This window comes from Nycticebus coucang, chromosome 21 (genome assembly GCF_027406575.1).
Source record: "Nycticebus coucang isolate mNycCou1 chromosome 21, mNycCou1.pri, whole genome shotgun sequence".
Classification (NCBI taxonomy): domain Eukaryota; kingdom Metazoa; phylum Chordata; class Mammalia; order Primates; family Lorisidae; genus Nycticebus; species Nycticebus coucang.
The window spans coordinates 33873883-33887575 of record NC_069800.1 but is presented as its reverse complement, the minus strand read 5'-3'; positions in this window follow the sequence as shown (position 1 = coordinate 33887575).

Genomic DNA, 13693 nt, shown 5'->3' with positions numbered 1-13693 from the left:
CTTGATCTTAGCCAAAAGGCTGAGAAGTGATCATTTTATTACTCTTCTAAAAGAATCAACACACATCTCTAAGTTTTTATGGCACAAATTAATGGCTATATGAATTCCATCTGGTTGAGTTTGAACTCTGGCACCAGTGAGGAATAATGAGTCATTTATATTGGATATCACTGGATGCAGAACTTTACTGTGATTATTCTGTAGGACTTGCAAGCAAAGATAGCAAACTCATCTTCCTCCCTTACAGACATGCAGAACCTTAAGAAAGCCATCCATGGGGCAATGTCACCAAAGAGTGGTCCTTGGAGTACCTGCATTAGAATCACCTAAGGACCCTGTTAGAAATTCAGATTCCAGAGTCCCACCTCAGACCTACCAAATCAAACATATAGCCAGCAATGTTCATTAAAAAAAATAACTCAGGCTGGGCATAGTGGCTCATGCCTGTGATCTTAGCACTCTGGGAGGTGGGTGGATTGCTTAAGCTCAGGAGTTGGAGACCAGCCTCAGCAAGAGTGAGGTTCCATCCCTACTAAAAATAGAAAAAAACTAGCCTAGCTGGTGGTAAATGCCTATAGTTTCAGCTGCTCAGGAGGCAAGAGGCTCTCCTGAGCCCAAGAGTTTGAGGTTGCTGTGGACTATGATGCCACTGCACTCAACCCAGGGCAGCTGAGTGTGACTCTGTCTCAAGAAAAAAAAAAAAAAAACTTAGTGAATATTTCGTGCAGTAAAAGTTTTAGAATTATTGAAATTTTCAGAATATCTAATCTAAATGGGAAGGATACAACATGGCCTGATGAGAGGACACATCTGAGTGTACACAGAAATGCAGTTTGGAGCTACATCGTGATTCTTCTGAATCGACTTTGCTAGTCCTCTGACCTTGGCCCCCCTTGCTGACCTCAGCATCCCTGGAGTACTTGCTATAAATATTATTTGTCAAGTTCAAATGACTAAAGCTTGAAAAACTGTAATCAGAAAGTTGAGTCTGCTATGTCTGCTTCAAGTTCTCCAATCAAAGGTCTCAATTTCAATCCCTGGAAGCAATTGATGACAAAAAAGGCTAACCAGGCCTGAGTTGTAGTGACCTCCATTAATTACCTAAATGGAGGGTGAGATTTCACTCAGACAAGGCCTGGCACCAAGTTCCGCTGTGGCTTTTTATAGTTGGCTCATAAATCAGAAGCTAAGGCCAAAAAGAATTATAAAATTGGATGGAGTCATGATTCAGTCCAACAGCAATTTGTGTGAAATCCCATCCCTGCTTGGTAATTACTAGGCTATGACAATTAATTTCTTGCTTCAGATTAAAACCCATTCAGTTCTAGATGGATAATATTTTAGTCTGGCAAGATGAATTGTACCTCATTTTACCTGTGTAGAGCTATCAGTAAATAGAAAATTATAAGCTGAAGAAAATTATATGCTAAACAGCCTTCAGACTATTTTTTAAAATAGGTTTCTGCTGCCTCACAGTGTTGGAGTTCCTAAAATCTTTATAGAACAGTTTCATTCAGCTTCTATATTGAGAGCATAAAAATAGTAGTTAATACAGTCCAGCTCAGTTTTCAGAAAACTTGAAATTCACTCTTCTTCCCTGGCTGTCCAAGGATCGGCCGCCATCATGAACGACACAGTAACTATCCGGACCAGGAAGTTCATGACTGACTACTTCAGAGGAAACAAACGGTCATTGATGTCCTTCACCCTGGGAAGGCAACAGTACCAAAGACAGAAATTAGAGAAAAACTAGCCAAAATGTACAAGACCACACCCGATGTCATCTTCGTATTTGGATTCAGAACTCACTTTGGTGGTGGGAAGACAACGGGCTTTGGCGTGATTTACGATTCTTTGGATTATGCAAAGAAAAATGAACCCAAACATAGACTTGCAAGGCATGGCCTGTATGAGAAGAAAAAGACATTAAGAAAGCAGCAAAAAGAACGCAAGAACAAAATGAAGAACGTCAGGGGGACTGCAAAGGCTAATGTTGGTGCTGGCAAAAAGTGAGCTGGAGATTGGATAATAGGCAAAAGAGTAAAGACTACTCTTTTGATGTTATCTGCACCCATTGTATAGATTTTTCATGTGAAAAAAAAAAAACTTGAAATTCAGAAACCCAGATTTGCAATCTAATAAATAAGAGGATGGTGGCTTCCTACTCAGCCCCTGGTCTTCATAGATGCATTCCCTAAGTCACTTCTCTGCTGCATTTTGAAATAATGCAAGTGAGGGGATTTTAAGGACTATCTTGTGTCTCCACACCACATCCTGTAACCCTCCACATTCCTCCATCTGGTAAGAATAACAGCAACAACAACATTTATTGAGCACTTAGAAGTTACCAAGCAACATTTTCAATGCTTTTAGGAATAAATTCATTACATCTTCACATAACTCTGTGAAGCAAGCATTATTATCATCTGAATTTTACAAAGGAGAAACTGAGACACAAAAAAGCTAGCTAACTTTCCCAGAATCACTGTTTTGGTTATCCATTGTGTAGTAAACTACCCCCAACCTAGCAGATTCAAACAATAACCATTTATTTCTTTCATGACTCTGTGGGTGAGCAAGTTAGGCTGGGCTCAGCTGGGTGGCCTGGTATTGGATGTACCCTCTCTAGCACCTGTAGTCAGATGCACATCAGACTTGCTGATCTTGACTGGGCTCTTTCACATGTCTGGGGTCTCAGGTGGGACAACTTGGCTTACCCAGCTCTGCTGCTATTGGCCAATGCAGGTTTGTTCACGTGGCAGCTAGAGAGGATTCCAAGAAAGAAAGCAGGGGTATTAAGGCCTGTTGAGCTATAGGTTAGAACTGGTACAGCATCACAATCTGCTCCATTATTTTGCCTACAGCATGGCACAGGGTAGCTCAGATTCCAAGGGTAGAAAAATAGATTCCTCCTCTTGATGGAAAGAACTACAAAGTTACATTGCAAAAGATGAGAATTTAAGGAGATGTGGAGAATTGAGGCCATTTTTTTTTTTTGCCATTGATCTACCTGGTTACAAAGCTGTCAATTGTAATTGAAATAATGCAGGTGAGGGTGTAGAGTCAACATCCACACCTAGATCCTCTGATGCACAGCCAGCACCCTGACCACTTTGCCAAGCTGCCTTCATAATGATGGTTTATCTTTTGTCTGTAACTGGGCCTTAGTTTTATTATTTGAATGAAGTCTCTACCTTAGGGAGCCTGCTACGATTCCAGTTGCTCCAGGTCTTGAGATCTGCCTGCTTTTGCCTTTTATCCCAATCCCATTCTGCAATTGAACTTCCTGGATTCTTCAAAGAGACCTACCCAGATATGACTGCCTTCCTGCCAAGGGCTCTGCTGTGTGGTGACCCAGACTCCCCACCCTGCCCCGGCTTCTGCACACACTGCTAGGACACCTTCCAGTGCTACAGTGTACTTGTTCACTTGCCCACTAATCCAGCTTCATTTATTATGGAGAAGCCTCCATAGACTTTAATTTTGAAAAATGATCCTTTGCAACATTCTTCTAAACAGCTAGTGCCACCTCTTGTTTAAAATGGGGTTATTATATTTCCTAAAACCCAATATACCAAATTTCTGGAGAACATTGCATTAAGAAAGAGCCACTGTTAACTATGGACTCAACTCAGTATTTTTCTCACCTATGTGGAATAGGCATTGCAGCAAGTCAGATCTGCCCAGTACCTGACCCTAATTACCCCTCCTTTTACACCACACCAGTACTGCCCCTACATTCTGCCCTAAACCATGCTGGGGCTAAGAATCATATGGCTGTCACCCCTGGACAAGGAACCTCATCACCCTCAAAATAGCACGTCAAAACAAGGTATTCAGCTGTAGTTGGTATATGTGTTTTTTCTCAGAGACACTTTAATTTTGGAAACTTTAAGAAGTAAAATGTTAGAGACATTTAGGCAGAGTAAAGCCATGGAGATCAACCTGCTTCCTTGAGTATTGGCACCTTTGAAAAATTGCTTCCCTGTTCAGCACCTCAGTTTCCTCATCAGCACTCCAAGATCCTTAGATTAGATGATGGCTCAAGTTCACCAAGTTTTCACACTTTCTGATTCAAAACATTTGTTCAGCACCCACTTTATACATATTTAGAATCAGCAGTAGAGGAGTTACTTGGGCACAAAACAGAATATTAGGTCATCCCTGCGGGATCAGTAGCATGTTCATAAGAGCACTAGCCTGCAGCATGCTTGAGATGGAGACATGGCTATAAAGGAATTGTCAAGGTGCAAGGCATCCAGGTGGGAAGATAAGAACAGGCCAGCAGTTCTGCTCTCCCTCCTCCTTGCTCGTAACCTGTTCCATCATCCATGTCCTATGACAATGCCATAGTGGCATCACCAGTATTGCAGGCAAAGTTTCTGAATACTTCCATTGGTCAGATTCCAGTTCCAGACAACAGAATCTCCTCTGTCTCAGTATTGTTTAAATGGATATGTCTACCATTCTTTCCAAGACATGGATAGTTTTAAGGAAATCAATTTCTAGATTTCCATTTTCCATATGTACTTCCCTAACATTGACCTCCCTGGGGTTGGGATGTTATGCTGGTTTTCCATGTCTACCTTCTTATTCAAAACTGACTATTCACTACTTTTCAAAATAAAATCATAACATTTCATCCATGATGGTGCAATGGATCCAGCAATTTTCAGAGCATTAGTCAAAGGTACAATTTCCAATATTTGCGTCAGGAAGCCTCCTTGATACAGGCATATCAAAAGTGATACTTACTATCTTGAGATTAAGGGATGACTGTAGCATTAGAAATAGCTGTTTGGGCAATGTTGAGATGCCCTCATCTATTGCAGCATGGGGAGAAGTTTTATAATGAGCTTGCCATTTGTATGTCCTGAATCTTGGTAAAGAGTGCATCAATCCTTATGGAAAAGGCCACGAAAAGAAAAGAAAAAAAAAGCCTGTACAAGTTGTGGAAGCTGGAGGCATTTGATTTCACCAAGGTGTCCAGCCCCCAGTGAGGCCCCATGCTTTATACTATCTTTTATTCTACCTTCAACATAGAATTTGGAAGTAACAGTCATAATAATTCATAACAGCTTATTTGAATTGAAAAATGGAGTCAGATTATTTCTTACAGAAATTAAGACTGACCTAACACATTAATTTGACTATAAATTCTGGCTTTGTCAATTAAGATAGACAGCAAGCATTTTCCAGAAATTGAGTGAGCTTAGTCTGAAGATCTGAAATTTTGAGGAAAATATATTTAAATTACATGATGAAAGTATTTTATCACAAAAAATTTATTGACAAAAGCATATTGAAATTTAAAATATTTTTTATTCTTCCAAACTTTTGTGAATTATGAGGTTAAATATAGTTTCTTATGTAAAACCGAAATAGCTATCATTACAAGTCTTTTATAAATTCTTGTAAAAGATTTCCCAGACATTGAAAAAGTGGGTGAATCTGATAACTAGGTAGTGATTTTCTTTCTTTTTTTTATCTCTTGCAAATTAGAAGGTTTCTACTTTTTTTTTTTGTAGAGACAGAGTTTCACTTTATTTAGAGCCACTTTATTTTGAGAAAGTTCAAAGAGTTGAATGACATTGCTATTGTAAAACTCCTTCATTTCCATCTGTTTATGTAAATAAGTATTTTAGTGATGACATATACTACATATAAAATTTCAAAATGAGAATAGAATTTTTTTTAATTTTTTTTTGTAGAGACAGAGTCTCACTTTACTGCCTTTGGTAGAGTGCCATGACGTCACAGGACTCACAGCAACCTCTAGCTCTTGGGCTTCCGCGATGCTCCTACCTCAGCCTCCAGAGCAGCTGGGACTACAGGCGCCCGCCACAACGCCCGGCTATTTTTTGGTTACAGTTCAGCTGGGCCTGGGTTTGAACCCACCACCCTCGGTATATGGGGCCGGCGCCCAATTGATGTTAAAACAGTCTTATTCTAGTAAAAGGTGGCATTCATTCATGTGAGCACAATCTAAATGGAAAAAAACTAACTGTATCCATCTCATTTAGAGAAATGTTTGTAATAGTACCTAATTTTTATGTTTAATAATTAATTACTTAATATGTAATATATTAAGATATAGTTGTCATATATCTTACATCTCTATACATAAAGATCCCCAAAATAAATATTACAATTTAAAAATATATATGTAATATATCATATTACTTTGATTAGTTATATATATACTAATTTTAATACTGACAATTTGTAAGGAAATTCTATAACCTAAAGCCTTTATGATAACAGAAAATAGAAAACCATTAAAATTTCATTTTATAAACTTATTTTTTTGGCAGGGAAGTATATTAGGGCAAGCTGTAAAAGATATTTGTGCATATAATACATACTATTAGGACATAATTTATGGTAGGTGTGAAATGGAAATACAAATTCAAGGAAAAATGTCAGCAAATTACAAAATTTCTAAGGATTAAGGAGAATTGTGTGAATTTTTAAAAGTGGATAATTGAGGGTAATAAATTCTCATGCTAGCTAGAGTCCACTGGATACTTTTTTTTTTTGCAGTTTTTAGGCCAGGGCTAGGTTTGAACCCACCACCTCTGGTATATGGGGCCAGCACCCTATTCCTTTGAGCCACAGGCATCGGCCTCCACTGGATACTTTTAAAAGACTAATGTGGCTGTTATGTTTTGAAGTCTTAACTCAGTATTTACAATACACTAGAAATTATATCCTCTTAACTTTATTTATCCTATTAAAATTTATAATAAAAAATTTAAATGTCCACTTATAAATGTACAACTGGGTCTGCGTTGTCTTCAAATCAGCAAGGTCAGTTCATCAAACCCATATTCCCATTGCCTTGAACATTTGTTGCCTGTGACCATTTCTGGTAACAATGATTGAATTGATCAGTGTTTGGGTCCATGCAACAGAATCCACTTTAGTTGGTACCATCAATAATGGATTTGGTATAGAGAATTTGATGCTTCCGAAATTGTTGGAAAGGTCAAAGGAAAAGAGAATAGGCTAAGCATCCAGTTGTTCCTGCAGAACCATTTTAGCCTGTTGCAGCAACTGATGGATTAGGAAACTCCTACCACAGTCACTCACTGAAGGAGGATACTACCCTGACATACCCAGGAAAGCTACTGCCACTGGACCTGCTGCAGGAGCTGTTCCAAAATTATGCCACCTCTATCACAAGCCCCACGAGCAAAAGGTATCTTCATATCTTCTCCTCCACCCCATGTCACTCAGTTCCAAGCCAAAGTTTTATACAAATTCATCTGATTGGTGGATCCTAAATATAGCTAGAGGGCACACTCCAAGGTAGTGTAGAAATTGTAGTTTCTGCATTTCCAGTGTATCTGCAATGAATGGGTCGGATTGGAGGTGAACAAGCTACCATAATGTCTAATGTAAGTATGGTGTTTTTTAAACGTAGAAGAAATGAGGACTCCCTACACATTATTCAGGGAATACTTTGACCCCATAGTATCTCTCTATTGCCCATCACATTGTTTGTCATCCTGTATCGTACTGGCACATCATTATTGATACTCTCCATGAGCCAGGCCTTATTAACATGTAAACATTCCCATGACACATAAAGCTGTCATCCATTATTAACATATACACAAATGTCAGTTGATCAAGAGAGTGCTATGTGGTAGAGATGGTAGGATGTGTAAATAAGATGCAAAAGACTACCAAAGGCAAATTGCTCACCTACACAAACAGGCTGTAGGACACTCTGGCTGAGTTTTAAACAGAAAGGCCAGTGGTGTGGTGATAGAGGCAAATAACAGAAAGGCATGATAGCAAACACAACACGTCTCCTGTCTGCCAGCAAATGTAAGGCAGCATTTAGAATATGAATGTCTTCTGATGCATCCTTCTCCACAGGCAAGGGTACTGTAGAGATTCCCATACTGATTGGGAGCATAGTAATGCAATAAAAAATTTAAACACAAACCAATTTCTCAGTGTTTTCAAGGACTGGCAAGACCATCAAGGCTATTAATGAAGAAATTAAGCATAATGCAATACAGTCTCCTCCAGCTTCAGCTCTCTCATCAAGAATTTGGATTAGAAATACTTCTCACATTCTATCAGTGTGCCCCAGTGCAGGTGTACACTGCTGTTGGTTTTTGCTAGAAGGATACTGATTGCATTCCAAGGGATACTATGGTGACAAGGAATCAGGAAACCTGTGTTCTAATCTAGAACTTTGCACTGCATTGCTGTGTGACCTAAAACAAACCACTTGCCCACTCTGGGTTTATATTTCTTTATTAGTAAGGCATAAATAATAATATTAATTTTGCCTGCCTTCTAAAGAAAATAGTCTTAACTTCAGGTTCATCCATGGATCCCATTAAAATTATAGGTAAATTTTTACATGTAGACGGACATACTAAGGATACTTTTCTACATAATTTTAAATTGAATAATCACACTCAAGAGAAAAATGAGTCCATGGCTCAAAAGTAATTTTTTTAGTAACTAATGTCCAAGAGGATCAACTGAGGTAAGTTAATCAGTAAAATAACTGTTCCACAAACTCATGGTGAAATAAGATTATTTCATTTACATTTCCAAGTAATAGCCAAGACCCCACCTGATTTATTAGCACAACATCTATCATCTCCCTCCTGAGTGTTTATGTCCCTATTTGTGCTGCAAACTTGAAGTTTTTCCTTGCTAAGATTTTTCATTTTGCTCAACTACCTCACAAAATAACTTCAATAATTAAGACTAGATTGCCCACTTCATGGGCCCCTTACATTTTTCAAGGCTCCACACCATTGTTAAGGCAAAGTTCCATAGGGTGAGGTCTGGAAGGGTTCCAGACATGAAACTTCTGTGTCCTTGGATGTGTTACTCTCCTTCTATGTCCTTAGATGTGAATCATATGCCAGGGAAGCTCATCAGCACTTTGGTGTCCACATTTTTTATTGACATTTCATCACATAGGCATAATTGATTGGATTATTGGTGATGTGATTAAACTCAATTTCTAGATTCCCTCTCCTTTCAGGAAGTCAGACTGATATCAATAATGCCACAACTTTCTAATTACGTGGTTGGTTTTTGTGTCCAGAATCAGCTCATTAGCAGAAACTTATCTGTGGTCCAAGGGACTCACCTTGAATAACAACAATACTCTTATCACTCAGGAAATTCCAAAAATTTAGAGGCTTTCTCTCAGGATAAGAGCACAAACATAACACCACTCCAAAACTTTAGTAGCTTAAAACAGCAATTATTTATTTTCACACATCTGCAGTTCAGCTGATCTAGGATAAACTTTATTGGCCCACCTCCAAGCTGTGGTGGGGCCTAGGTCAGCTCCACATATCTCTCATCTTCCTTGGACAGGGGATAAGACAGGGCATATTCTGTGAACATGGTTATAGCAGAAGAATAAGAGGGCAAACCCAAACTCGCAAGCACAGCTCAAGCCTCTGTTTGCATCATTTCACTAGCATCCTATTGCCCCAACCAAGTTATCTAGCCAAGGAGAAAGAGAGGTGTGCTCTACCCATAATTGGAGGTGGAAGGGGAGTGAATATTTCCTAAATAATCAGAAATATCACATAAGGAAAGCATTATTTACTTTTTTATGATCTTTCAGCCCTTTGTGATAGAACCTGCCTACAGAAGATGATTCCTGAATGTCCATGATGACCATCCATTGCCTCCAGCCACTGACTATCCATATCTTAGATGTCTTTGATAGAACCATATCTCTTGGGTTTCAAGCATTGATCATAAAATGGGGTCACATTTTAGTCTGTTACCAAGTCTTCACAAATAAATTAATTATATCCTCAGTTTACCAGCAAGTGAAAAGCAGCCATCATTGGAAGAAAGAACCTACTGATACTCACTTTCTGATCAACAACTTTCTCTCCACCTTTCTTTCCTCTCGTTTTCATAGTTTGCCCTTAAAACCTTTCTGCTCTCTTGATCTCCAGACATGAATCATGTTGTGTAATTTGAATAATAATGAGTAATGGTAATAACTGAAAAGATAGAGAATCTGGATTCATGTTTTATCTAGAAAGATACTAAAACAGCTGCCAGGGAGTGTTCAGAGCCTTTACAGCCCATTCCATAATTTATGAACATGTGAACACTCCACATGAACAGCCTGGATGAGTCAGACATTTTAATTGGGCTGCCTTAAATTTAGAACAAAAGGAACTTGATTCATACTCCACTGGATAGTCTCATGAAGAGTGTTCCAGCCAGAGAGAAGCCAGAGCTGACACTTTGTATACACAAGTGGGTAGCATAAAGTACAAATGTTGGTAATGTTTGAAAGTTACTGCATTCTAATCTTGCTGTTTGATTTTAATGTTGTATTTTTAGAGAAACTTTATCAGGGAATACTTCTTTTTTACGTGAAACTTATGCATCCTTGCCTAGGCAACAGTGATTTGAGTGTGAAAATCAATTGGGATCCCACCATTGCTAAGCATTTCTGAAAAGGGACCAAGATTTGTTGAAAAATGACTACCTCCGGCTGGCGCCTGTGGCTCAAAAGGGTAGGGCACTGGCCCCAAATGCCAGAAGTGGTGGGTTCAAACCCAGCCCTGGCTAACAACTGCAAAAAAAAAAAAAAAAAAAAAAAGTGACTACCTCCATGCTCAATGAAAGAAAACTATATGTAATTTATGCCTTCATATTCATGAAATAAGATATGACAGGTTCTTTCATTTTGATCCATTAAACAAGTATTTGCATAGCATGGGGTATGTCTGGCACTGTCCTTGGTGCTGATGTTGGAGACATGAGCAACAGGGAACTGGTGCCTCAAGGAACTACAGTCTAGTGGAAGAGACAGACGTTAATCAAATTCATAATACTATTGAGTATTACAATTAAAGCTTCAAGTGATTTGCCAGGGCAACATGTAAGTTATGAAAGGGTCTATCAGCCTCCTTCCCTAAATGGGACAAATAAAAGGAAATTGGATAGTTGGAGGAAAGGAGAGGGTTTGAAAGGAGGATTTCTTGTAACTGAGCATTGTTGCGAGCTTCCCCCCAAAAAAGAAAGGATGAGAGTGCTTTTCTTTTCACCCAAGACCAATGAGAAGATCTTCAGTGTGACCACTTGGAGATTTTATGTGTATCCCTGTAGCTATAGGGAACAGTAATGAATTTCACAGGAATGAGGACTCTAAGGGGAGCCTACACTAAAAGAGGGTAAAAGAGAGAACTGTGCTATTTGTGGAACAATTTTCTCTCCCTTCCAAAAGCATATCTCCATACCAGGAGACTAAATGTAAATCCCCCGTGTATCAGTTATCTATTACATAATAATACTACATACCAAACAGCCAGAACACCTCAGCAATACAGAATAAGTAATTATTTTGATCACAAGTTTATTGGCTGCCTGGAGTGTTTTTCTGGTCTTTTCTGGGTTTAGCTGATCTTGGCTGGGTTTGTCAGCCAAGTCAGCTGCTGGGATTGCTGTGGGCTATACAGTTTCAGTTAAACAGCTAATTTCAGTTCCATATGGTCTCATCTTCTATCAAATTAGCATGGGTTTGTTCACAGGTGTCAAATCCAGTTTCTGAGTGAGAGTAGAAGAATGCTGTAGGAAAAATTTAAACACCGTGAACAGATTGTTGGTAGAAATGTTAACTTTAAGAATGCTGAGAGTGAATGCTGAGAAGAAAGTGAGGAAGAGTACTGCAAATACTCTATGCAAGATAATGCAACATACTAGCAAATGCTCACCCAGGTTCTATTCTTCCGTCACCTGGAAAATACAACTTGTAAGTCATAAATTTGCATAACTAAGAAGAGTCCCAACAAGATGTTACAAGTGCTGTCTGTTTTATTCTTGTTGCCTACAAAGCAGGAAAAGAGAGATAAATTGGGGGAAGAGCTGTTAAACAGAAAGGAACCAGATTTCTTCATACATTCCTCTAAGGGGAGGGGGCGGAGAGAAAATCTTTGAGATTTTGGAAACTCTCAGCCTTTCCAGATGTCAGAAGATGTTAAAAGTCAAAAATGATGGCTGAAAGTATGAAGCAGGGAAAAGTCTGAGTATGCGACTGCATAGCCCTTCGCTAAAACCACAGATCTCATCTAAATCTTGTTTGTTGAGAAGTATAAAACCAAAAGGCCAAAGTACTCAACCACACAAAACGTTCTCCCACAAGATTAAGTCTATCTCTCAGAGATCTCAATCAAAACAAAGGGCCTTAGGAAATTTAAAAGCATTGCCCTCATCCTTTTCAGAGCAGAAGGCTCAAATCCTTGTTTAATGAACCAATATGAATGAACCTGTTATACCTTGTGTCATGAAAATGACGTATGAAAGCCAAAAGTAGGAAAGAGATTATCTGGAAAATATAGAGGATGCCAAAAAATGTATACAAATTTCAAAAAAGGAAAAAGCTTTATTAAAATTGTAATATTCAATATATACCAATAATAAAAGATGAATACAAGTCACATTGAGCATCTGTTGTAACTACAGAAGTCAAACATGATTTGAGTATTGCAAATGTAATACAGTTTTTTGCTTTCTGAAAATTTGTGTACATTTTTGACACCTTCTGTTATTTGTGAATGTGGCTCAAGCATAATGAAATGACTCCTGTGATCATTTCATCCACAGGATACTCACAAAATTCTTGAGGAAATTATATTAGCAGAGACATTACCATGTTGATTGACATGGACAGAGAGAATATGACACAAAAGGCAGCTTTCAAATCTCCCAATCCTACTGGTGGGGAGCAGGCTGATAAAGCTACTCTGCTTCACACATGCTATCATTCATGGAAAAGGAATTATAATTTATAGGGCAGAACTAAGATCCCAAAAGGCAGAGCCAAGAGCCAAGAGCCAAGAAGGATTATTCTCAGGGTTTGAAACCTCCTCAAGGAACTTTGGCTAAAGCTTTCTGGGCTGAATTTCAAAGCTGCTCTGTACCAGTGATGTCATTTTTACCTTTAATTTCTCACACTTCAAGGCCCTTTAAACCAGATATGCGTAACTACTAATCTGTGCTTGATCTTACCGTTGTGTGTTGGGAGGGTTGAGGGGAGATAAATTGCCTCTTTAGTTTCACAGGACTTCGATGGAGAAGAATTGCAACACATGAGTTTTCACACCCCATGAGATTTCATAAATTATCATTATCCAATTTAACTTATGAGAATTTGGACTTTCACATAATGTGATTTATTTATTTTTATTGTAATAAGAACACTAAGCCTGAGATCTACTCTCTTAAATGTTTAAATGCACAGTACAGTGTTGTTTATGGTAGGCACAATGTTGTACAACAGATTTCAAAAATTTATCTAAAGAAATAAATAAAAATGTCCAAATATATGAAAAAATGCTTAGCATCTCTAATCATCAGGAATGTGCAAATTAAAACCACACTACTATATTACCTCACACCTGTTAGGGTGGTTGTTAGAACAACCACAACAAAAGGTAACAAGGTTTGGTGAGGATGTAGAGAGATTGGAATCCTTGTACACCGTTAGGAATATAAAATGTTGCAGCCACTGTGGAAAATAATGTGGAGGTTCTCAAAAAATTAAAAACAGAACTACCATGTGATCTGTCGGTCCCAGTTCTGGGTATTTATTAAAAAGAATTGATATCTTGGAAATATATCTGCAGCTTCCAAGTTTATTGCAGCATTATTTATAATTTCCAAGATATGGAAA